We start from the raw sequence: 24,381 nt of genomic DNA, 5'->3' as shown, positions 1-24,381 counted from the left end.
TCCAGACAATTGTTTGTAGTATTCATAGATGGTCCTTGATATTGTGACACTAGTTCCGGAGAGATGTACTTGGTATTGTCGTACTTATTTTTGGCTAAGTTATCAGATTACGCCTTCCGCATGTCTTTAATTATTGTTAATATTTCACTATTGATCGTATGTTGTTTTAAACTGTTAAAAAGGGCTAAATTGAAGAGATAGTAAATCTATAATACTCGACTTGCCTAGCTTTCACGAGTAGGCGACATCACAACCCCCGAGGGTGGGAAATCCGGGTCGTGACAAGTTGGTATCAGAGCTCTAGGTTACATAGGTCACACAATTCATGGACAAGCTTAGTTGAGTTTGAGGAATCAGTACGAAGACGTCTGTATTTATCCCCTAGAGGCTACAAAGTTAGGAAAAACTTCACATTTATTCTTTCCTATCGTGCGGTTTGGTTTCTCAATGCTAATCGAATTTCTACTATGTTCTTTCATAGATGGCGAGAACACACGCTTCCTCATCCACCGATCAGCAGCCCGAGCCTCCAGCAGCAGCTCCTATGAGGGTCAGAGGACGAGGTCGTGCTAGAGGCCGAGGTAGGGACAGAGCTCAGCCCAGAGCAGTAGCACCAACGGCGGAGCCTCAGGTTGACTTTGATGATGAGGTTCCGACCCAGACAGTTTCGGTAGGCCCAACTCAGGTCCCAAAGGGGTTTATTGCTACCCTAGTACTCTAGGATGCTCTGGCCCGTCTAGTGGGCCTTATGGAGAGTGTCACCCAGGCAGGCTTGCTTCTTATAGCACCAGCCGTCTCTCAGGCTGGAGGAGAAGCCCAAACTCCTGCTACTCGCACTCCAGAGCAGATGGCTCCCCAGTTTCAAACTACAGTAGCTCAGCCAGTTGGAGCAGTTCAGCTGGGTGTGGTAGCTCAGACCGGTGATGGAGCAGCTATGTCTGCCGATGCTTTGTGGAGATTGGACAGGTTCACCAAGCTCTTTACCACTACTTTCAGCAGTGCATCTTCTGAGGATCCCCGGGATTATCTAGACAACTGTGATGAGGTTCTCAAGAACATGGGGATAATGGAGACCAATGGGGTCGACTTTTCTACTTTCCGCTGTCTGGATTCGCCAAGACTTGGTGGAGACATTATTGTTTGGATAAACCGGCGGATTGCCAGCTTTGACTTGGGATCAGTTTACTTAGCTATTTCTAGAGAAGTCTCTCTATCACTCAGAGAGAGATCTACCGGAGGCAGTTTGAGCATCTCCAGCAGGGTTCTATGACTGTTACTCAGTATGAGACCAGATTCATCGACTTGACCCATTATGCTCTTATCATACTTCCCACCGAGAGAGAAAGGGTGAGGAGGTTCATTGAGGGACTTATTCAGCCTTTTCGACTTTAGATAGCTAAAGAGACAGGGAGTGAGATTTCTTTTCAGGAGGCGGCCAATGTGGCCAAGAGAGTAGAGATGGTTTTGTCATAGGGGGGTGGTCAGGGGTCTGACAAGAGGCCTCGCCATTCAGGCAGATTCAGTGGTGCCTCGTCTGGAGGTAGGGATTCGTATGGTGGAGGCCATCCTCCTAGGCCTTTTCAGTGAGGACTTCAGGTTTCTCACGGTGCTTCAGGTGGCCATGGTTCTCATATGCAGTATTCTGATCAGCAGCCCTACAGTGCACCACCAACTCCTATCAGTGCACCGCCACTCCAGAGTTTTCGGGGTGGTCATTCAGGTCGCCAGGGTCAATCTCAGTTTCCTTAGTCGCACCTCTCATGTGGATGCTTTGAGTGCGGTGAGTATGGTCATATCTGGAGGGCTTGTCTAAGATTAGTGGGTATTCAGTAGCAGCAGCAGGTTTTCCGTGCTTTGGTTCAGGCACAGAGTGTTCCACATCCCGCTCAGCCAGCTAGAGGTGGAGGTAGAGGTGCTAGAGGTGGAGGTAGAGGTATTAGAGGTGGAGGTCAAGCCGCTAGAGATGGAGGCCAGCCAGCAACAGGCCGTCCCAGAGATGTAGTTCAAGGTGGTGGGGCCCAGCCCCGATGGTATGCTCTACCAGCCAGGCCTGAGGCTGAGGCTTCCGATGCAGTTATCACATGTACTGCTTTGGTTAGTAGCAGAGATGCTTCAGTTTTATTTGATCCAGGATCTACATACTCCTATGTGTCATCTTATTTTGCACCATATCTAGTCATGCCTAGTGATTCTTTGAGTGCTCCTGTATATGTGTCTACATCATTGGGTGATTCTATCATGGTAGATCATGTCCATCTTCATGTGTAGTTGTGATTGGGGATGGAGACTCGTGTAGATTTGTTACTTTTGGACATGGTTGATTTTGACGTTATATTGGGGATGGACAGGTTATCACCTTACCACGCTATCTTGGACTATCATGCCAAGACTGTGACCTTAGCTTTGCCGGTTTTTCCTCGTTTAGAGTAGAGAGGGACTCCTGGTCATTCTACCCGTAGTGTTATCTCTTATATAAAGGCTCGGCGTATGGTCGAGAAGGGGTGTTTGGCCTATTTGGCATATGTTTTTGATTCTAGTGTCGAGGTTCCTTCTATTAATTATGTGCCTGTTGTTCGTGAGTTCCCTAAGGTATTTCCTTTAGACCTGCCGGGTATGCCACCCGAAAGGGATATTGACTTCTATATTGATTTAGCTCCGAGCACTCAGCCCATTTCTATTATGTTGTATCGTATGGCCCCGCCTAAGTTGAAAGTTTGAAGGAGCACTTGCAAGACTTGCTTGAGAAAGGTTTCATTAGACCTAGTATTTCGCCTTGGGGTGCACCGGGGTTGTTTGTTAAGAAGAAGGACGGATAGATGCGAATGCGTATAGACTACCAGCATTTGAACAAGGTTACGATCAAGAATAAGTATCCATTGCCGAGGATTGATGATTTGTTTGATCAGCTTCATGGTGCCAAGGTATTTTCGAAGATTGACTTGAGATCTGGCTACCATCAGTTGAGAATTAGGGCATCCGATGTCCCTAAGATAGCTTTTCGTACTCGGTACGAGCATTATGAGTTCTTGGTGATGTTTCGGGTTGACAAATTCCCTAGTAGCTTTTATGGATTTGATGAACTGAGTGTTCATGCCTTACGTGGACTCGTTCGTGATAGTCTTCATTGATTATATTTTGATCTATTCCCGTAGCCGGGAGGATCCTGAGCAGCATCTGAGAGTGGTTCTTCAGACTGATGGATAGTCAGTTGTATGCCAAGTTTTCGAGGTGCAAGTCTGGTTGAGTTCAGTTGCATTCTTGGGACATGTTTTATTAGCAGAGGGTATTTAGGTTGATCCGAAGAAGATAGTGGCAGTCGAGAACTAGCCTAGACCAGTATCAGCTACAGAGATACGGAGTTCCTTGGGTTTGGCAAGCTACTATTGTTGGTTTGTGGAGGGGTTTTCGTCTATTGCAGCCCTGATGACCAGGTTGACCCAGAAGGGTGCCCAGTTCAGGTGGTCGGACGAGTGTGAGGTGAGATTTTAGAAGCTCAAGACACCTTTGACTACGGCACCGGTGTTGGTTTTGCCCATATGTTCAGGGCCTTACACAGTTTATTGCGACGCATCTCGTATCAGACTAAGGTGTTGATGTAGGATGGTAAGGTCATTGTCTAAGCTTCGCGGCAGTTGAAGATTCATGAGAAGAGCTATCTAGTTCAGGATTTGGAATCAGCAGCCATTGTTTACGCATTGAAGATTTGGAGGCATTATCTGTATGGCGTGGCATGTAAGGTGTTCACGGATCACAAGAGTCTGCAGTATTTGTTCAAGCGGAAGGAGATATATTTGAGGCAGAGAAGGTGGTTGGAGCTATTAAAGGACTATGATATCACCAACTTATATCATCCGGGAAAGGCCAATGTGGTGGCCGATGCTTTGAGTAGGAAGTCAGCCAGTATGGGCAGTCTTGCTTATATTTCGGTCGGTGAGAGACCGCTTGCTTTGGATGTTCAGGCTTTGGCCAATCCGTTTGTGAGGTTGGATGTTTCTTAATCCTGCCGGGTGCTAGCTTGAACAATCGCTCATTCTTCTTTATTGGAGCGTATCTAAGATCGACAGTATGATGATCCTCATTTTTGTGTCTTTAGAGACACGGTGCAGCACAGAGATGCCAAGCAGGTTACCTTAGGAGATGATAGAGTTTTGAGGCTGTAGGGTCGAGTTTGTGTGACAAATATGGATAGGTTTCGAGAGTTGATTTTAGAGGAGGCCCATAGTTCCCGGTACCCTATTCATCCGGGGGCCGCGAAGATGTATCAAGATTTGCGGCAGTATTATTGGTGGAGAAGAATGAAGAAGGATATCGTTGCATAGGTGGCTCGGTGTTTGAATTGTCAACAAGTTAAGTACGAGCATCAGAGGCCCGGTGGTTTGTTCTAGAAGATTGAGATTCCTGAGTGGAAGTGGGAGCGTATCACTATGGACTTTGTTGTTGGACTCCCACGGACTCAGAGGAAGTTTGATGTAGTATGGGTTATTGTTTATAGGCTGACCAAGTTAGTATATTTCATTCCTGTGGCAGTCTCCTATTCGTCCGAGAGGTTAGCTAAGATGTATATCCGGGAGATTGCTCGTCTTCATGGAGTGCTCGTGTCTATCATTTGTGTATAGTTGTGATTGGGGGTCTTGAGACTCGTGTAGATTTGTTACTTTTGTACATGGTTTATTTTGACGTTATATTGGCGATGGACTGGTTATCACCTTACCACGCTATCTTGGACTATCATGCCAAGACTGTGACCTTAGCCTTGCTGGGTTTACCTCGTTTAGAGTGGAAAGGGACTCCTAGTCATTCTACCTATAGTGTTATCTCTTATATGAAGGCTCGGCCTATGGTCTAGAAGGGGTGTTTGGCCTATTTGGCATATGTTTGTAATTCTAGTGCCGAGGTTCCTTCTATTGATTATGTGACTGTTGTTCGTGAGTTCCCTGAGGTATTTCCTTCAGACCTGCTGGGTATGCCACACGATAGGGATATTGACTTCTGCATTGATTTGGCTCCGGGCACTCAGCCCATTTCTATTCTGCCGTATCGTATGGCCCCGCCTGAGTTGAAAGAATTGAAGGACCAGTTGCAAGACTTGCTTGAGAAAGGTTTCATTAGACCTAGTGTTTTGCCTTGGGGTGCACCAGTATTGTTTGTTAAGAAGAAAGACGGATCGATGCGAATGTGTATAAACTACCAGCATTTGAACAAGGTTACGATCAAGAATAAGTATCCATTGCTAAGGATTTATGATTTGTTTGATCAACTTCAGGGTGCCAAGGTATTTTCGAAGATTGACTTGAGATCTAGCTACCATCAGTTGAGAATTAGGCATCCAATGACCCTAAGATAGCTTTCCGCACTTGGTACGTGCATTATGAGTTCTTGGTGATGTCATTCAGGTTGACAAATGCCCCAGTATCTTTTATGGATTTGATGAACCGTGTGTTCAGGCCTTACTTGGACTCGTTTGTGATAGTCTTCATTGATTATATTTTAATCTATTCCCGCAGCCGGGAGGAGCCTGAGCAGCATCTGAGAGTGGTTCTTCAGACTGAGGGCTAGTTAGTTGTATGCCAAGTTTTTGAGGTGCAAGTACTGGTTGATTTCAGTTGCATTCTTGGGACATGTTGTAGAATCAGACGGTATGTAGGTTGATCCGAAGAAGATAGAGGCAGTCAAGAATTGCCTAGACCAGCATCAGCTACAGAGATCCGGAGTTTCTTGGGTTTGGCAGGCTACTATCATCGGTTTGTGGGGGGTTTTCGTCTATTGCAGCCGTGATGACCAGGTTGAGCCAGAAGGGTGCCCAGTTCAGGTGGTCAGACAAGTGTGAGGTAAGCTTTTAAAAGCTCAAGACACCTTTGACTACGGCACCGGTGTTGGTTTTGCCCTTAGGTTCAGGGCCTTACACAGTTTATTGCGACGCATCTCGTATCGGACTACGGTGTTGATGTAGGATGGTAAGGTCATTGCCTATGCTTCGCGACAGTTGAAAATTCATGAGAAGAACTATCTAGTTCATGATTTGGAGTTAGCAGCTATTGTTCACGCATTGAAGATTTGGAGGCATTATCTATATGGCGTGGCATGTGAGGTGTTCACGGATCACAAGAGTCTGCAGTATTTGTTCAAGCAGAAGGAGCTAAATTTGAGGCAGAGAAGGTTGTTGGAGCTATTAAAGGGCTATGATATCACCATGTTATGTCATCCGGGAAAGTCCAATGTGGTGGCCGATGCTTTGAGTAGGAAGTCAGCCAGTATGGGGAGTTTTTCTTATATTTCGGTCGGTGAGAGACCGCTTGCTTTGGATGTCAGGCTTTGGCCAATCAGTTCGTGAGGTTGGATGTTTCTGAACCCAGCCGGGTGTTAGCTTGCACAGTCGCTCTTTTTTCTTTATTGGAGCGTATCCGAGATCGGCAGTATGATGATCCTCATTTGTGTGTCCTTAGAGACACGGTGCATCACAGAGGTGCCAAGCAGGTTACCTTAGGAGATGATGGAGTTTTGAGGCTGCAGGGTCGAGTTTGTGTGCCAAATGTGGATGGGCTTTGAGAGTTGATTTTAGAGGAGGCCCATAGTTCGCGATACTCTATTCATCCGGCGCCGTGAAGATGTATCAGGATTTGCGGCAATTTTATTGTTGGAGAAGAATGAAAAGGATATCGTTGCGTTGGTGGCTCGGTGTTTGAATTGTCAGCAAGTTAAGTACGAGCATTAGAGGCCCGATGGTTTGTTCCAGAAGATTGAGATTCCTGAGTGGAAGTGGGAGCGTATCACTATGGACTTTGTTGTTGGACTCTCATGGACTCAGAGGAAGTTTGATGTAGTGTGGGTTATTGTTGATAGGCTGACCAATTCAGCACATTTCATTCCTGTGGAAGTCTTCTATTCGTCCGAGAGGTTAGCTGAGATCTATATCCGGGAGATTGTTCATCTTCATGGAGTGCTCGTGTCTATCATTTCGAATCAAGGTACGCAATTTACCTCACATTTCTGGAGAGCAGTTCAGCGGGTGTTGGGCATACGGGTTGAGTTGAGCATAGTGTTTCATCCTCAGATGGACGGGCAGTCCGAGCGGACCATTCAGTTTTTGGAGGATATGCTCTGAGCTTGTGTCATTGACTTTGGAGGCTCATGGGATCAGTTTTTTCCTTTATCAGAGTTTGTCTACAACAACAGCTACCAGCCGAGTATCGAGATGGCTTCTTATGAGGCTTTGTATGGTAGGCGGTGTCGGTCGCCGATTGGATGGTTTAAGCAGGGGAGGCTCGGTTGTTGGGTATGGATCTAGTACAAAAAGCCTTGGACAAGGTTATGATCATTTAGGATAGGCTTCGTACAGCTCAGTTCAGGCAAAAGGGTTATGCCGACTGTAAGGTTCGTGATTTGGCTTTCATGGTCGGTGAGCGGGTATTGCTTCGAGTGTCGCCTATGAAGGGCGTGATGAGATTTGGGAAGAAGGTCAAACTTAGCCTTAGGTTCATTGGCCCGTTTGAGATTCTTGATCGAGTGGGAGATTACAGACTTGTGTTGCCGCCGAGCTTATCAGTCGTGCATCCAGTGTTTCATGTGTCCATGCTTCAAAAGTATAATGGCGATCCATCCCACGTGCTAGATTTCAGCACTGTCCAGTTGGACAAGGACTTGTCTTATGAGAAGGAGTCGGTAACTATTCTAGACCGGCAGGTTTGTCAGTTGAGATTGAAGAGTTTTCCTTCTGCTCGTGTTCAGTGGAGAGGTCAGCCTGTTGAGGCATCGACCTAGGAGTCCGAGTTCGATATGCGGAGCTGTTATCCCAATCTTTTCCCCGACTCAGGTACTTCCTTCTTATGTCCGTTCGAGGATGAATAATTGTTTTAGAGGTGGAGAATGTGATGACCCAAAAGGTCATCACTTGTTTTAAAAACAAATTTTGAGTTTTGAGGACTTAAAACCTCTTTCTGCCTTACCTCAATTTGCGTGCATAATCCGAGTGCATAGCCGGAAAGACATTATGTGAAAATCTATGAAAAATGATGAATTTTGCCTTTAAAATGAGTTTAAGTTGACTTCGGTCAACATTTTGGGTAAACGAACCCGAACCCATGATTTGATGGTCTTAGAGGGTCCGTAGGAAAATATGGGACTTGGGCGAATGCCCGGAATCGAATTCCGAGGTCCCAAGCCCGAGAAATGAATTTTTAAAGAAAATTATTTCTGGAATATTTATGAGTTTTTGGAAATGAAATGTGTTTGAAATTTGATGGTATTGGGCCCTTCTTCTGGTTCCGGAGCCCGGTACAGGTCTTATATGTGATTTAAGTTGAGTCTATGAAGTTTGGTAAGAAACAGACTTGAGATGACATGAGTCGGACCTTATTGAGTAAAATTGGGAAATTTTGATGTTCTTAAGTGATTTCATGATTTTGATGCTAAATTCATAGTTGTTGATGTTATTTTGGTGATTTGAATGCACGAGCAAGTCCGTATGATATTTTTAGGTTGGTGTGCATGTTTGGTTTGGAACCCCAAGGGCTCGGGTGAGTTTTGGATTGGCCACGGAAAGAAATTTGGACTTAGGAAGTTGCAAGTTTTTCAGCTGGTGTGTTCAGGTCTATAGGCTTCGCAATGCGATAAAGCATCGCAAATGCGATAATGGACCTAGGCAGCCTTAGTCGCAAATGCGACTGTTCTATCGCAAATGCGATATTGCATTTGCGAAAGGTCCCTCGCAAATGCGAAGGTGACCGGAAATTGACTTGGTTGCAAACGCGACATTTTATTCACAAATGCGAAAGGGTCAGTTTTCTGAGGGGTTCGCAATTGCGAACCCTGGTCACAATTGCGACATCGGGTCGCAATTGCGACACCTGCAACCTGCAATTTTATAACTTAGCCGAAAATCTGTCATTTTTCACACTCTATCAAAACCATAACACTCTTGGGCGATTTTTCAAAGACAACCTCTCTTGCAAATCGATTGTAAGTCGTTTCTAATTAGTTTTCTTCAATCTTTAACATCTTTTAACATGATTTCAACTCAAAATCAATAATTTTCATGGGGAAAATTGAGTGTTTTGGGTAGAACCTAGGTTTTTCGAATTTTGGGGATTTGGACCTCGATTTGAGGTCCGATTTCAAAACAAATTATATATTTGGGTTGGTAAGGCAATGAGTAATCGGGTTTTGACCATGTGGGCCCGAGGGCGGTTTTTGACTTTTTAGGGAAAACTTTAGAAAACTTATTTTCATGCATTAGAATTGATTCATTTAGCATTTATTGATATAATTAAGTAACTTATGGCTAGATACGAGCGAATTGGTGGTGGAATCAAGAGGTAAAGCAATAGTTGAGACTTGAATTGTGTTCGTGGCATCGAGGTAAGTGTTTGGTCTAACCTTAGCTTGAGGGATTAGGAGTTGTGTCCTATTTGGTATATATTATTTGTTGAGTACGACGTATAGGCATGGTGACCAGTATCTATATGTTGGTGTTAAGTATGCCCGTGAGTCTTAAATTGAAATCATTGTGTTCTTAATAAGTACTACGAATGCCTAAGTTGTTGACTTTCTGTGTTGGGCAAGAATTATGAGTATTCTCGTGGAAGTTGCTTATGGTTGAGTATTGGTGCTAGATGAGGTTTCTTTGTGAAGTTAAATGTTGGAATAAGTTTGTTATAGCTGACTCCCTTGCCGGGACGTATTTACTTATATAGTCGGTTCCCTTACCGAGATAGTGTTATTTCTTTATCGTTCCCTTGTCGGGACTCTTTTTGTGATTGGTGTTGAATAATATTTAAATCGAGTTGCACGCTGCAACGGTATTATAATTGGATCGGGTTGCACACCGCAACAATATTATATTTGGATCGAGTTGCACGCTGCAATAATATTATATTTGGAATGGGTTGCACGCCGCAACAATATTATAATTGGATCGGGTTGCACGCCGCAACAGTGATAAATATTATGGATCTGGTTGCACACCGCAACAGTATTTTTATGATATGGATCGGGTTGCGCGCCGCAACAATAAATGATAAAAGTGATTATTGATTTGTTACAGTTTTTCCTTATTCTTTCTGCCGCAAAATTTTAGATTCTTCTTTATGCTTTTCTCATGAGTTACTGCTGGTAGATGATATTCCCCTGTAGCATGCCCCCCTCCTATCCTTATTTGTATATTTTTGTTTTATTTCCGTTGTATATGATATAACTACACATGTTTATTTGGTAGTCTGGTCCTAGCCTCGTCAATACTTCACTGGTGTTAGGCCATGCACTTACCAACACATGGGGTCGGTTGTGTTGATACTACACTCTGCACAATGTGCAGATCCCGGAGCGGCAAGGTTTGGACCATAGCTTTGGGTGGCTGCCTTCAGTCCAGTCGGAGATTCCGAGGTAGTCCTGTAGGCGTCCGCAGGCCGCCGACATTCTCTTCCTTCTTTATATTCTGTTTTCATTTACTTCAGAGACAGATTGTATCTTTCTTTCCAGACAATTGTTTGTAGTATTCGTAGATGGTCCGTGATATTGTGACACCAGTTCTGGGTAGAGATGTACTTGGTATTGTCGTATTTATTTTTTGCTAAGTTATCAGATTACGTCTTCCGTATGCCTTTAATTATTGTTAATATTTTACTGTTGGTCGTATATTATTTTAAAATGTTAAAAAGGGATAAATAGAAGAGTTAGTAAATCTATAATACTCAGCTTGCCTAGCTTTCACGAGTAGGCTCGAGAGTGGAAAATCCGGGTCGTGATAGATATTTTCCCCGAGCATATTTCCCCTTCCCATCTTTAATTGCTAGTTTCTGTCGTTATTATTTGCTGTACATGATATAATTGCATAGATTTATTTGGTAGTCTTGTCCTAGCCTCGTCACTACTTCGTCGAGGTTAGGCTTGACACTTACCAGCACATGGGGTCGGTTGTACTGATACTACACTCTGCACTATGTGCAGATCCCGGTGCTTGAGCTTTTAGACCACAGTGAGGTTGTTGCCTTCAGTCCATTAGGAGACCCGAGGTATTCCTGCAGGCATCTGCAGGCCTTGGCGTCCCCTTCTATATTTTCATTCTATTTTTATGTAGTTCCGAGACAAGTTTGTATCTTTCATTCAGATCATTGTTTGTAGTATTAGTAGATAGTCCGTGACATTATAACACCAAATTCTGGGTAGAGTTGTATTTTGAATTTTCGTATTAGTATTTAGTGATATTATCAAATTTTTTCTTCCGCATTTATTTTATTATTAGGGTTATCCGTTGTTGATCGCATGTTATATTGAACTGCTAAAAAGCTAAGTAAAAGGGGTAATAAAATTTGTAAGTCTCAGCTTGTCTAGCTTTCATGAATAGGCGCTATCACGACTCCCGAGGGTGAAAAATCCGGATCGTGACAATGATAAAATTATATTTTCTTATATTATGGAATACACATGATATCAGATACAGGTATCCGATAAGGCAAGATTTAACATGCCAATAGTATAGGAGAATGCATAAAAAATAAAGTAGAAGCATCACAATAGTTTTACATTTGCATTTTGTTCTAGTCAAAAAAATAAAGATGGTACCTTATCTTGTGATATACAATAGGATACACAAAATGCATTCGGGCCTGTAAAAAGACAAATCTTATAAGTTAATTGATTAACTAATATATGCTTCGCACAACGACTATCACAAGCACGGAGGAGGAACATGTTGATTCTTTCTGTTGAAGATTAATTAATTAAATAAAAATATGCTCTATTTCTGCAACATTGTCTTAGAGTAGGTTAAAGTCCTCGGTTCGAGTCCCACTGCTATCCAATAACAATATAACTTTTGCGTACTTGACTCATGAAAAGAATCAGGACAATAAGTGAAAGGGCGTTTTCATGATATAATTAAATAAAACTAATTTTTCTATGTAGCAGCTTAAACTTTAAGATGAAATAATCAAACAAAATAATCCATATCCATAAATAATATTCAATAATTTTTATTTGTAACAATTGTGAGTAAAGGTTGTTCTGTCTTATTGGCTGCAAGAAGGAAAGGGATGATTGTAAAATTAAATGGGGGTATGAGAAAAAGTATTTTCCAAAATAATCATTATTGTAATATGGTAAAATAATATTTTCTTACATTATGGAATACACATGATATCGCATACAAGTATACGGTAAGGCAAGATTTAACATGCCAATTGTACAGGAGAACGCATAAAAAATCAAAGCAGTAGCATCACAATAATTTCACATTTGCATAAAGTTCCAGTCAAAAAACATAAAGATGGTACCTTACCTTGTGATATACAATAGGATAGAGCAAATACATTTGGGCCAGTAAAAAGGCACATCTTATATGTTAATTGATTAACTAATATACGCTTCGCACAACGACTATCAAGCGCATGGAGGAGGAACATGTTGATTCTATCTGTTGAAGATTAATTAAATAAATAAAAATATGTTCTATTTCTGCAAGATGGTCTTAGAGTAGGTTGAAGTCCTCAGTTCGAGTTCCACTGCTATCCAATAACAAAAAGACTTTTGCGTACTTGGCTCATGAAAAGAATCAGGACAACAAGTGAAAGGGCATTTCTGAGATATAATTAAACAAAACTAATTTTTCACTGTAGCAGCTTAAACTATTAAATTAGATAATTAAACAAAATAATCCATATCTATAAATAAAGTTCAATAATTTTTATTTGTAACAGTTGTGAGTAAAGGTTGTTCTGACTTGTTGGTTGCAAGAAGGAAAGGGATGGTTGTAAAATTAAGTGGGCCAAAGTGTATGAGAAAAAGTATTTGCCAAAATAATCATCACTGTAATATGGTAAAATTTTATTTTCTTACATTATGGAATACATATGATATCAGATTTAGGTATCTAGTTAGGCAAGATTTAACATGCCAATTGTACAGGAGATTGCATAAAAAATCAAAGTTGCAGCATCACAATAGTTTCACATTTGCATAAGGTTCCAGTCAAAAAACATAAAGATGGTACCTTATCTTGTGATATACAATAGGATAGACCAAATGTATTTGGACCTATAAAAAGGCAAATCTTAAAGTTAATTGATTAACTTATATACGCTTCGCACAACGATTATCAAGCGTAGGGAGGAAGAACATGTTGAGTCTATATGTTGAAGATAAATTAAATAAATAAAATAGTGTTTTATTTCTGCAACATGGTCTTAGAGTAGGTTGAAGTCCTCGGTTCGAGTTCCACTGCTATCCAATAACAAAAAGACTTTGGCGTACTTGGCTCATGAAAAGAATCAGGACAACAAGTGAAAGGGAATTTCCGAGATATAATTAAACAAAACTAAATTTTCACTGTAGTAGCTTAAATAATTAGATGAGATAATCAAATAAAATACGCCATATCCATAAATAATGTTCTATAACTTTTATTTGTAACAATTGTGGGTAAAGGTTGTTCTGACTTGTTGGTTGCAAGAAGGAAAGGGATGGTTGTAAAATTATATGGGAGAAGGGATACGACAAAAAGTATTTGCCAAAATAATCATCACTCTAATATGGTAAAATTATATTTTCTTACATTATGGAATACACATGATATCACATACAGGTATCCGGTAAGGCAAGATTTAACATGCCAATTTTACAGGAGAACGCATAAAAAATTAAAGCAGCAACATCACAATAGTTTCACATTTGCATAAAGTTCCAGTCAAAAAAAAAAGATGGTACGTTACTGTCACACCTACTTTTTCCTAGCCCCGAAAAGGTATAAGGGAGTTTTTTCCAATTAAAGTGACAATCGAAACGGGATTAATTATATTAAGATTAGAGTCACCACTTGGGATAATTTATGGTGTCCCAAGTCACCTGTTTAAAATCCCGAATCGAGAAAGTTTGACTCTATTTACGGTCTGCGAACACAGAAATTCGGGTAAGAAATTTTGTTAACCCGGGAGAAGGTGTTAGGCATTCCCGAGTTCCGTAGTTCTAGCTCGGTCACTTTGATCATACTTGGCTTATTAAATTGTCTATTACTCATTTTAGAACCTATGTGCATTTGCCTCTTTTAATTAAGAAATTATCTTGAAACGGGTCACGCGTACGTGTACCCATTTGTTGGGCGCGTCAAAAATCATGCCACGCGAACGTGTCCACAATTAATAATGTTTTGTTATTATTAAAAAAGTTTAGTCAAAGTTGCGTGGACGTATATTCTGATTTTATTTTTAAAATCATAATTATATCACGCAAACGTTTCTACAATCACGATGGTAAACTAAAATTTTGAAGGAAGAGCGTATGGCTGTGATGTTATTTAAACTTGACGAGATTTAATTTTTAGGCCCAACCTTGTTCTGTCTAATACTTCAAGTTCTAAACAATCCAATACTCTCACATTTCAAAATCACAATGGTATAATAATCTCCGTCAACTTTAGTCTATGGCCCATTAAATATCTAAAAGACAAATTCAAGATAAAAACCTCTGCCCACATCTGAGGCCAATCGGTTTCCGAAGGTTATTTACTATACATGCTTGGTAGTTAGGAATTTACTGTGATAATCCGATGGGGTTTTGGGTTAAGAACTATATAGACTAGACAGTTACCAATCTCGACAGTAGACTTTTGTTAAATTGGCAACCTAACCGGTGGGGCTCGTAAACCCGTTTTAGGCAGGAGGCCGTTGAAGGGTTGTGAGGAGCCTCGTGGTTTAAGGTTTACTGTAGAATTTAGTAGCTGACCAGGACTAGTGTTCTTGTAATTCATTTCCTGAGCCTCATAGATGGTCATGCTTATGTACAACACTATCTGTAAAATTAATAAGAATATAGATAGGGCAATTGCAGAAATGATTATTGCCGGATTTACTGGTCAACTGAAAGGCTGGTGGGATAATTATCTCACCCAAGACCAGCGCTTTCAAATAATGCATGCAACCAAGACTGAAGATGATAAGATTGTTCAAAACTCAGTCTATTCTTTAGTCATGAATATCATTGAACACTTTTCTGGAAGATGGTCTGATAATAGTGAGACCATTAGAACAATGCTTCAGAATTTGAGGTGTAAAACCCTCACATCTTTTAGATGGTATAAAAATATTTTCTTATCCAGAGTAATGGAATTACCAGAGAGTAATAGTACTCATTGGAAGTCTAAATTTATAGATGGACTCCCTCCTTTATTTGCTGAAAGGATTCGAAAGGTCCTGAGAGGCACAAGAATGAGTATTGATTATAATAATTACTCATATGGCAAACTATTTAGTGTTTGCACTCAGGAAGGTTTAGCTTTGTGTAATGAGATCAAGCTAAACCAACAAATCAAGAACCATCATCTCACTGAGAGACAACAATTAGGTGAATTCTGTGAACAATTCGTCATTGATATACCATACAGAAGGAAGTAATTCCATAAAAAGGATTTCAAGAGGAAAAAGGGTTCGCCGGAAAAACGACGCGAAAAGACCCAAAAAAGAAAGGCTTTTCATAAAGCCAAAAAGGGTTTTGTTAAATCAAAAAAACCTCAGGCCTGTTATAAATGTGGTAGAGTAGGCCATTATGCAAAAGATTGCAAGATCAAAGATAATATTAAAGAACTAGATTTAGATGATCATATCAAAGATTCTTTATGTAAGATTCTTTTAAATTCTTCTCCAGAAATATCTGATACTGATGAAGGATCTTCATCAACAAGTGAAGACCTAAGGGTCCTTCATGAAGAGAGTTATACTTCATCGTCTGAAGAAGAGCAAGAGTCCTGTAATAAGGGACAATGCTCAAATCATTGTTGTAATATCGATGATGAACTTTTTAATATCTACTCCCAATTTAGGGATCTAAAGATTAATGTTTTGTCTAATGACAATTTGATTGATTTACTAAGGGTTATTAAAGACCCTGAATTAAGGTCCCAGCTAATAGATAAAATTCCTACGAATCCAGAGGTAGGAACAGAGGTGGAAGAAATTCTATCTCAAAAAGGACCTTACACCATGTCTGAAATGAGAAAGATGGTGAAGAATAAGTCCAGCCTGAAAGGCTTGCTACGGTCCAAGATTTAAGTACTGAGATAAGTTATCTTAAGAAAGAAATCTCGGAATTAAAAGCTTCAAATGTAGCTTTAGATGAAAGGATTTTCAGATTAGAAAATTCTGAGGTGATTAATACAGATCCCGGTGTTAAGATTACTGAGATAGATAATATTCCTAATTCTTCAAAAGAAACGACTGCTAGTACTTTATTGGCAGTAATGGATTTTCCTGAAGATGAATTTTTAGAAAAATTACAATATTTTATCACTCAAAAGTTTTTAATAAAAATAACTCTTTTAATTAATTACAATTTCAAAAAAGAGTTTATTGCTCTATTTGATAGTGAAGCAGATTTAAATTGTGTAAAAGAAGGAGTTATACCCTCTAGATATTTTCATAAAACCACTCATCGTTTAAAAAATGCTAGTGGTGGTGCAATGGGTATTTCATATATGTTTCCTAAAGCTTATATTTGCCAACAAGACACATGCATTCCTGAAAGTTTTGTTTTGGTAAAAGATATTCAACAAGAAGTAATACTTGGAGTCCTATTATTTTATAAAATTAATGCCTTTTTTATATTGGGATACAAAGAGTTTTACTGGTACTTATAATGGTAAGAGTATCACTTTTGAGTTTATAACTGAGCCAGTTCAAAGATTTTTGAATGAGATTATTTCCAATAATATTTCTTCAAAAGTCAATCAAATTGAATTTTTGAAACATGAGATTTGTTCCATTACTATAGAACATGATTTTAAATATCCCAAGCTAGTAGAAAAGATTAATCTTCTCAAAAATCAATTTGCTGCTTCTATATGTGGTGACCATCCGAATCAATTTTGGAAAAGAAAGAAGCATATTATAAGTCTTCCTTATGAAGAAGACTTTTCTGAGGATAATATCCCTACCAAGGCTCGATCTTGTAAAATGAACTCCGATTATTTAGAGTTATGCAAGAAGAAAATTGATTCCTTAAAGCAGAAGAGATTAATTAGACCCTCAAAGACCAAATGGTCTTGTACTGCTTTTTATGTTTATAAACATGCGGAACACGAATGAGGAGTTCCTAGATTAGTTATTAATTACAAACTCCTTAATAAGGTGCTAAAATGGATTAGATATCCTATCCCCAATAAAAAAGATTTACTGGATAGACTTCATGATGCCATTATATTTTCAAAATTTAATTTAAAATTAGGTTATTGGCAGATTCAGATATCTGAATCAGATAGATACAAAATTGCTTTTAATGTGCCAATGGGACAATATGAATGGAATGTTATGCCTTTTGGTTTGAAAAATGCTCCCTCTGAATTTCAAAAAATTATGAATGATATTTTCCTTCCTTGTACGGATTTCATAATTTTTTATATTGATAATATTCTAGTATTTTCAAAAAATATAGAATCTCATTTCAAACATCTTGATTTATTTAAAAAGATTATTATACAAAATGGTTTAGTTATATCAAAACCAAAGATGATGATTTTCCAAACATCTGTTAGATTTTTGGGTCATAACATTGAGAAAGGGAGAATAATTCCCATCAATAGAAGTATTGAATTTGCCTCTAAGTTTCCTGATATTATTGCTGATAAGACTCAGCTTCAGAGATTTTTAGGAAGCTTAAATTATATCTCACCTTTTATAAAGGATCTGACTAAGGATACTGCTCTTCTTTATGAAGATTAAAGAAGAATCCTAAGTCTTGGACTGACAGTCATACTGAAGCAGTCAAGAGAATTAAACACAAGGTTAATAACCTTCCCTGTTTAGCTCTCGCCAATCCTAGTTGGGCAAAGGTTGTGGAAACTAATGCCTCTGATATTGGTTATGGTGGAATATTGAAACAATGTTCTCCGATTGATAAACAAGAATACCTTGTTCAATTTTAATCTGGTAAGTGGAATAGTTCCCAGAAAAATTATGTGACTGTAGCTAAGGAAATCCTTTCTATTGTCAAATATGTTATGAAATTTCAGACTGATTTATATAATCAAATTTTTTTAATTAAAACTGATTGCCAAGCTGCAAAGTTTATCTTTAATAAAGATTTTAAACATGATGTATCTAAACAAATATTTGCAAGGTGGCAAGCCTTATTAGCCCCTTTTGATTTTGACATAATATATAAAAAGGGTCTGATAATACCCTTCCTGACTTTCTTACAAGAGAATATTTGAACTCATAGTTCTTTATTTTGTTCTACAGATCATGAGGCCTACAGATAGACCTCCTCGAGGAAGAGGACGAGGAAGGGCTTCTATTGAAAACAGGGGGAGTAATATTCTCGCCCAAATGGGAAGCCAAAAATTAATTGTTGCTAATATAGCAGAAGGTAATACCAATCATCCTTTATATAAGGAATTCATGGATTTTATACAATCCAAGAAAAGTGAGGGTACATCATCTAATGTACCAACCTATTCCTTAGTTATATTAGAGGATAGCAATGAAAACCTTGAGGTTTATAACCGAAAGGATACAAAAGAGTTAATAATTCTTTTGGAACAATCCGACCTTAAATGGAAGGATAACCCATGGCAATTAATGACCAGATACTTTGATACAGCATCATACCCTACTCCTGCTTATAAATACAGGATGCACTATGAGATTATACTCTCAACCACAGGATCAGCTGAAATTCAGCATTTTTATCCTGCCAATACCAAGAAAACTTATAGTTTTTCAAAAATTATTATCAAAAAGGTTATACCTGCAGATGAATGGGGTATGAGTACCCTCAAGGATCGAGAATATACTCATCCTGATCAGAAAGTCTCAGTTAAATTTAATTATTGGGACTATATTGAAACTTTTAATAAAAAAATTTTCTATGGGAATCCTAATAGGAAACACTCATGGTTTATTAAGCTATTTTCTAATATGAATAGTCAGCAAATTCCAAATTGGTTCTTTAAATAGTGGAAATCATATGGTCCATCATTAGAGATACTTCCTCCTCTATTTAAGAGTTTATATACTCAATGGGTAGATATATCTCCCAAAATTATTTCTTTACAAAAGGATAATATCTTTTACGATGGAATTGCCGCTATGTATTTTTTCATCGAATTTTCTATCCCTTGGATTATGAAATGGGATGTAGAAGTTGGTTATACCAACGAAGGAGTTCCTTGCCTCTAAAGAATTATTTATAACAAATCCTAGACAAAGTTAGTATAAATGAACCAGCAGGGAAAACTATTTGGTGAAGAATTAATTCAACAAATCAAAGACAAGGTTGAAGAATAAGTCAAACAAGAAAGGATGGATATCAATGAAGGAGAAATCAGTCCTTTCCAAAAAGTCACCAAAAAGCTCCAAATGAAGAAAGGAGCCATATCCAAAAAAGAAATCCTCGCTTCATACTTCGAGGATATAAAGAAGGATCTTGTTAAAAATTTTGAAGCAAAAATAGGGGATGATATATCTATGACCTCACTAGCAACGGCTTCAGATGAAGAATCTTGTGCAGCAGGAGAAGCTCAAAGCACTGCAGACACAGAAGTAAATATGGAAGAGATTGAGGACTTCCTTGCAAAACTGAAAGAAATCACAGAAGAATCTTCTGCGAAGAAAAATGACAAAGGAAAAGATAAGGAGTTGAAGGGTTAACTGTAGCTAAGGAAATCCTTGCTATTGTCAAATTTGTTATGAAATTTCAGACTAATTTATATAATCAATTTTTTTAATTAAAACTGATTTCCAAGCTGCAAAGTTTATCTTTAATAAAGATTTTAAACATGATGTATCTAAACAAATGTTTGCAAGGTGGCAAGCCTTATTAGCCCCTTTTGATTTTGACATAATATATAGAAAAGGGCCTGATAATACCCTTCCTACCTTTCTTACAAGAGAATATTTGAACTCATAGTTCTTTATTTTGTTCTACAGATCATGAGGCCTACATATAAACTTCCTCGAGTAAGAGGACGAGGAAGGACTTCTATTGAAAACAGGGGGAATAATATTCTTGCCCAAATGGGAAGCCAAATATTAATTGCTGCAAATATAGCAGAAGGTAATACTAATCATCCTTTATATAAGGAATTCATGGATTTTATACAATCCAAGAAAAGTGAGGGTACATCATCTAATGTACCAACCTATTCCTCAGTTATATCAGAGGATAGCAATGAAAACCTTGAGGTTTATAACCGAAAGGATACAAAAGAGTTAATAATTCTTTTGGAACAATCCGACCTTAAATGGAAGGATAACCCATGGCAATTAATGACCAGATACTTTGATATAGCGTTATACACTACTGCTGCTTATAAATACAAGATGCACTATGAGATTATACTCTCAACCACATGATCAGCTGAAATTCAACATTTTTATCATGCCAATACCAAGAAAACTTATAGTTTTTCAAAAATTATTATCAAAAGGGTTATACCTACAGATGAATGGGGTATGAGTACCCTCAAGGATCGAGAATATACTCATCCTAGTCAGAAAGTCTCAGTTAAATTTAATTATTGGGACTATGTTGAAAGTTTTAATAAAACTTTCCCCTATGAGAATCCTAATAGGAAACACTCATGGTTTATTAAGCTATGTTCTAATATGAACAGTCAGCAAATTCCAAATTGGTTCTTTAAATGGTGGAAATCATATGGTCCATCATTAGAGATACTTCCTCCTCTATTTAATAGTTTATATGCTCAATGGGTAGATATATCTCCCAAAATTATTTCTTTACAAAAGGATAATATCTTTTACGATGGAATTGCCGCTATGTATTTTTTTCATCGAATTTTCTATCCCTTGGATTATGAAATGGGATGTAGAAGTTGGTTATACCAACGAAGGAGTTCCTTGCCTCCAAAGAATTGTTTATAACAAATTCTGAACAAAGTTAGTACAAATGAACCAGCAGGGAAAACTATTTGGTGAATAATTAATTCAACAAATCAAAGACAAGGTTGAAGAATATGTCAAACAAGAAAGGATAGATATCAATGAAGGAGAAATCAATCCTTTTCAACAAGTCACCAAAAAGCTCCAAGTGAAGAAGGGAGTCATATCCAAAAAAGAAATCCTCGCTTCATACTTCAAGGAGATAAAGAAGGATCTTGCTAAAAATTTTGAAGCAAATATAGGGGATGATATATCTATGACCTCACTAGCAACTACTTCAGATGAAGAAGCCTGTGCAGCAGGAGAAGCTCAAAGCACTGCAGACACAGAAGAAAATATGGAAAAAATTGAGGACTTCCTTACAAAACTGAAGGAAATCACAGAAGAATCTTCTGCAAAGAAAAACGACAAAGGAAAAGATAAGGCGTGAAGAAAAGAAGGCCCCACCAGTTGATTATTGGGGTAATAAGACGAAGATTTTAATAAAGAAATGGGTCCCTCCGACAACTTTAATAAAGTAAAAGGTCCATCCATTATCGGAAAGAATCTACTTTTATAAAGAAGATTCTCCGTTTGTAATTATAGAGCATCTACTTTTTATCTTGTCGGTCATACTTGTAATTATTTTGTCGGCCAATTTTACTTTTTAGTTTTGTTTGTTTATAGACCGATCCATTATATAAGGATCAGTTTCCATTTTCTAGAGGCAGGCATTAGCCAACATTAGAACTCTCTGCCTTCTCTCTAGTTTATCTCTCTACTTGTAAAGAACCCCTTCTGTAATAATTTTTCCAAGTTTGAAATACAATCAAAAAGCTCGCTTGGCCACAACAAAGGGTCTCTCTGCTGGTACTGTTCTTCTCCTTCCCTCTTCAATATCTGAAGTATTGTTAGCCTAAATGATAGGCTAAACAGGTAAGTGTTAAACTTGGTTTTCGAAGGTTATTTACTATACATGCTTGGTAGTTAGGAGTTAACTGTGACAACCCGATGGGGTTTTGGGTTAAGAACTATATAGATCAGGCAGTTACCAATCCCGACAGTAGACCTTGGTTAGGCCAACCTAACCGGTGGGGCTCGTAAACCTGTTTTAGGCAGGAGGCCGTTGAAGGGTTGCGAGGAGCCTCGTGGTTTAAGGTTTACTGTAGAATTTAGTAGCTGGCCAGGACTGGTGTTCTTGTAATTCATTTCCTGAGCCTCATTCGGAAGCGATCCTGTACCCCCTTTAATCTTTCATAAAGAAGAGCAGTATCCTTAGCCAGATCCTTTATAAAAGGTGAGATATAATTTAAGCTTCCTTAAAATCTCTGAAGCTGAGTCTTATCAATAATAATATCAGGAAACTTAGAGGCAAATTCAATACTTCTATTGATGGGAATTGTTCTCCCCTTCTCAATGTTATGACCCAAAAATCTAACAGAAGTTTGGAAAATCATCATCTTTGATTTTGATATAACTAAACCATTTGGTATAATAATCTCCGTCAACTTTAGTCTATGGCCCATTAAATATCTAAAAGACAAATTCAAGATAAAAACCTCTGCCCACATCTGAGGCCAATCGGCTTCACTTTATTGCTAATGATCCATTTCTATTTCAATTTTCAGCTAGACCCCATGGCGCAATGACCAAATATTTACAATATAAAATGGTCTAGATGTTAAACACATTCCGTTATAAAAACAGAGTAAAAGAATGACGATATAATGCCTCAACTAAACAGGTAGTATTGATGCTTATTAGGCCAATTTTCCGAACATAAATCTAATATTTTGATATACTACCTTGAGATAAAAGAACATAATCACATGGATAAGAAATTTGCTAACTAAGCTAATAATGAAACTTAACAACTAAATCAGAACAAACAAACGGTGAGAAAAGCACACTTCATTCACATGGATTTCACAAAAAAATATGTATTCATAAACATAGTAATCAAATAAAATGAAAGAAGTAAATCTCACAGTGAACCTTCATAGAAACGAAAACTGGTTACTGTTGATACCCAATTTTTCTCTATATATTTTTAATATGCAAAATACTCTCAAAATAACATGTATATATATAAATATGAAAAATACTCAAAGTAGCATGTATGTGCATATATAAATATGTCCCAAGGTTTTATTATTTTTCTCTTAATTTTTAAAGATTTTTAAATCAATTTATTGCCCTATTTTATCAAGAAAAACCCAGTAATTATCCCCAAAATTATTATTTGGGGTGATTCATTCATTGGATTCTTATATTTATATTAAAATATAGAGAGCATAATTTTCGCATATTTTTACAAATTCATTTAGTATTTTTAAAGCTAAATTGCAATATTAGCCTTTTTAAGATTTAATTGTAATTATAATATAAAATTGATTCTAGTATTTTTTTTATGTGATAATTATGTATTTTTAATCATTTTAGTACTTTTAATTTATTTCCAGAAATTATTTTACTATTGTTTATAAAATAAATAAGGGAAAATGGCTATTTAAATGTTAGCCCATTTGCATTTCAATTTTAGCCAGATCTGAAAAATTCTAATTAGACCCAACCTGAGGCCCAATTACCCTGACCCAAGTCCTAATCTACCCGACCCACGACCCTTTAAAAGAACCCGCCTGGATTCCCTTTCAATCCAGGCCGTTGATCAAAATGATCAACGTCCACCCTTAATCCCTTCCTTTTTTAACCGGACCTAACCCCTAAACCTAATCATTTCCCTCCGGTAGCCGCCCTTGAATCCCCCTTTCTCCCAGTTCTCTCTCAAGCTCCCCTCAAACCCTAGCTGCCTCCCTCCGCCTCCATCCTAAAATCACCAGAATCCATGGCTTCCAAGGCCATTGAAGTCCTATACCGGCCTCCTATAACTCCTACACGCCTGGTTAATATATTTTCAAGGCCTGACCCTAAAGAAGCTTGGCCCAAACATTGTTCTATTCGATTTCTATGGTCGTCTCCGACCTTGCTCCGGCCAGCCATAGCTATTCGAGCCTGATCTCGACTTTTCCTGCTTAGATCAATGACTTTTCAAGCCTTTCTCACCATCTAGGTTCTTCTGAAACCCTAACTTTTGAGGTTCTTCTGATTTCTTTAGATCTGTTCTAGATCCGTGTTTTCCCTAAACTTCAAACGCTTTCTCAAAGTTTCTTTCAAAACTCTGCTTTCAAAACCTTTATATTTTCCGATTTAGGGTTTTGGCAAGATATTTAGAAGTCTCTCTGATCTTTAGCATGTTCTATTGTGTTTCTTATGTTGTTCTTCTACTATGTTTCTTATGTTGATTCTTCTACTGTATTTTAAAGTCCTAAGTTCTTTCTTAGGGTTTCTAATTTTATTTTCTTTGTTGATATTTTTGCCTGATTCTCTTGTCTTTCATCTCTACACTCGATTGACGGCAAAAACCCTAAGATTTGGGGTTCATTCGAGTTTTGATTCTATTTTCTATGTGACTTGTTTGTTCCTCATCTCCGAACTTATTTAGTTTCAAAACCCTAATTTCTTTGGA

The sequence above is a fragment of the Nicotiana tabacum genome, chromosome 1, assembly GCF_000715075.1.
Source record: "Nicotiana tabacum cultivar K326 chromosome 1, ASM71507v2, whole genome shotgun sequence".
NCBI classification, from domain to species: Eukaryota; Viridiplantae; Streptophyta; class Magnoliopsida; order Solanales; family Solanaceae; genus Nicotiana; species Nicotiana tabacum.
The sequence above is the reverse complement of the archived record's forward strand: the minus strand, read 5'-3'. Positions refer to the sequence as shown.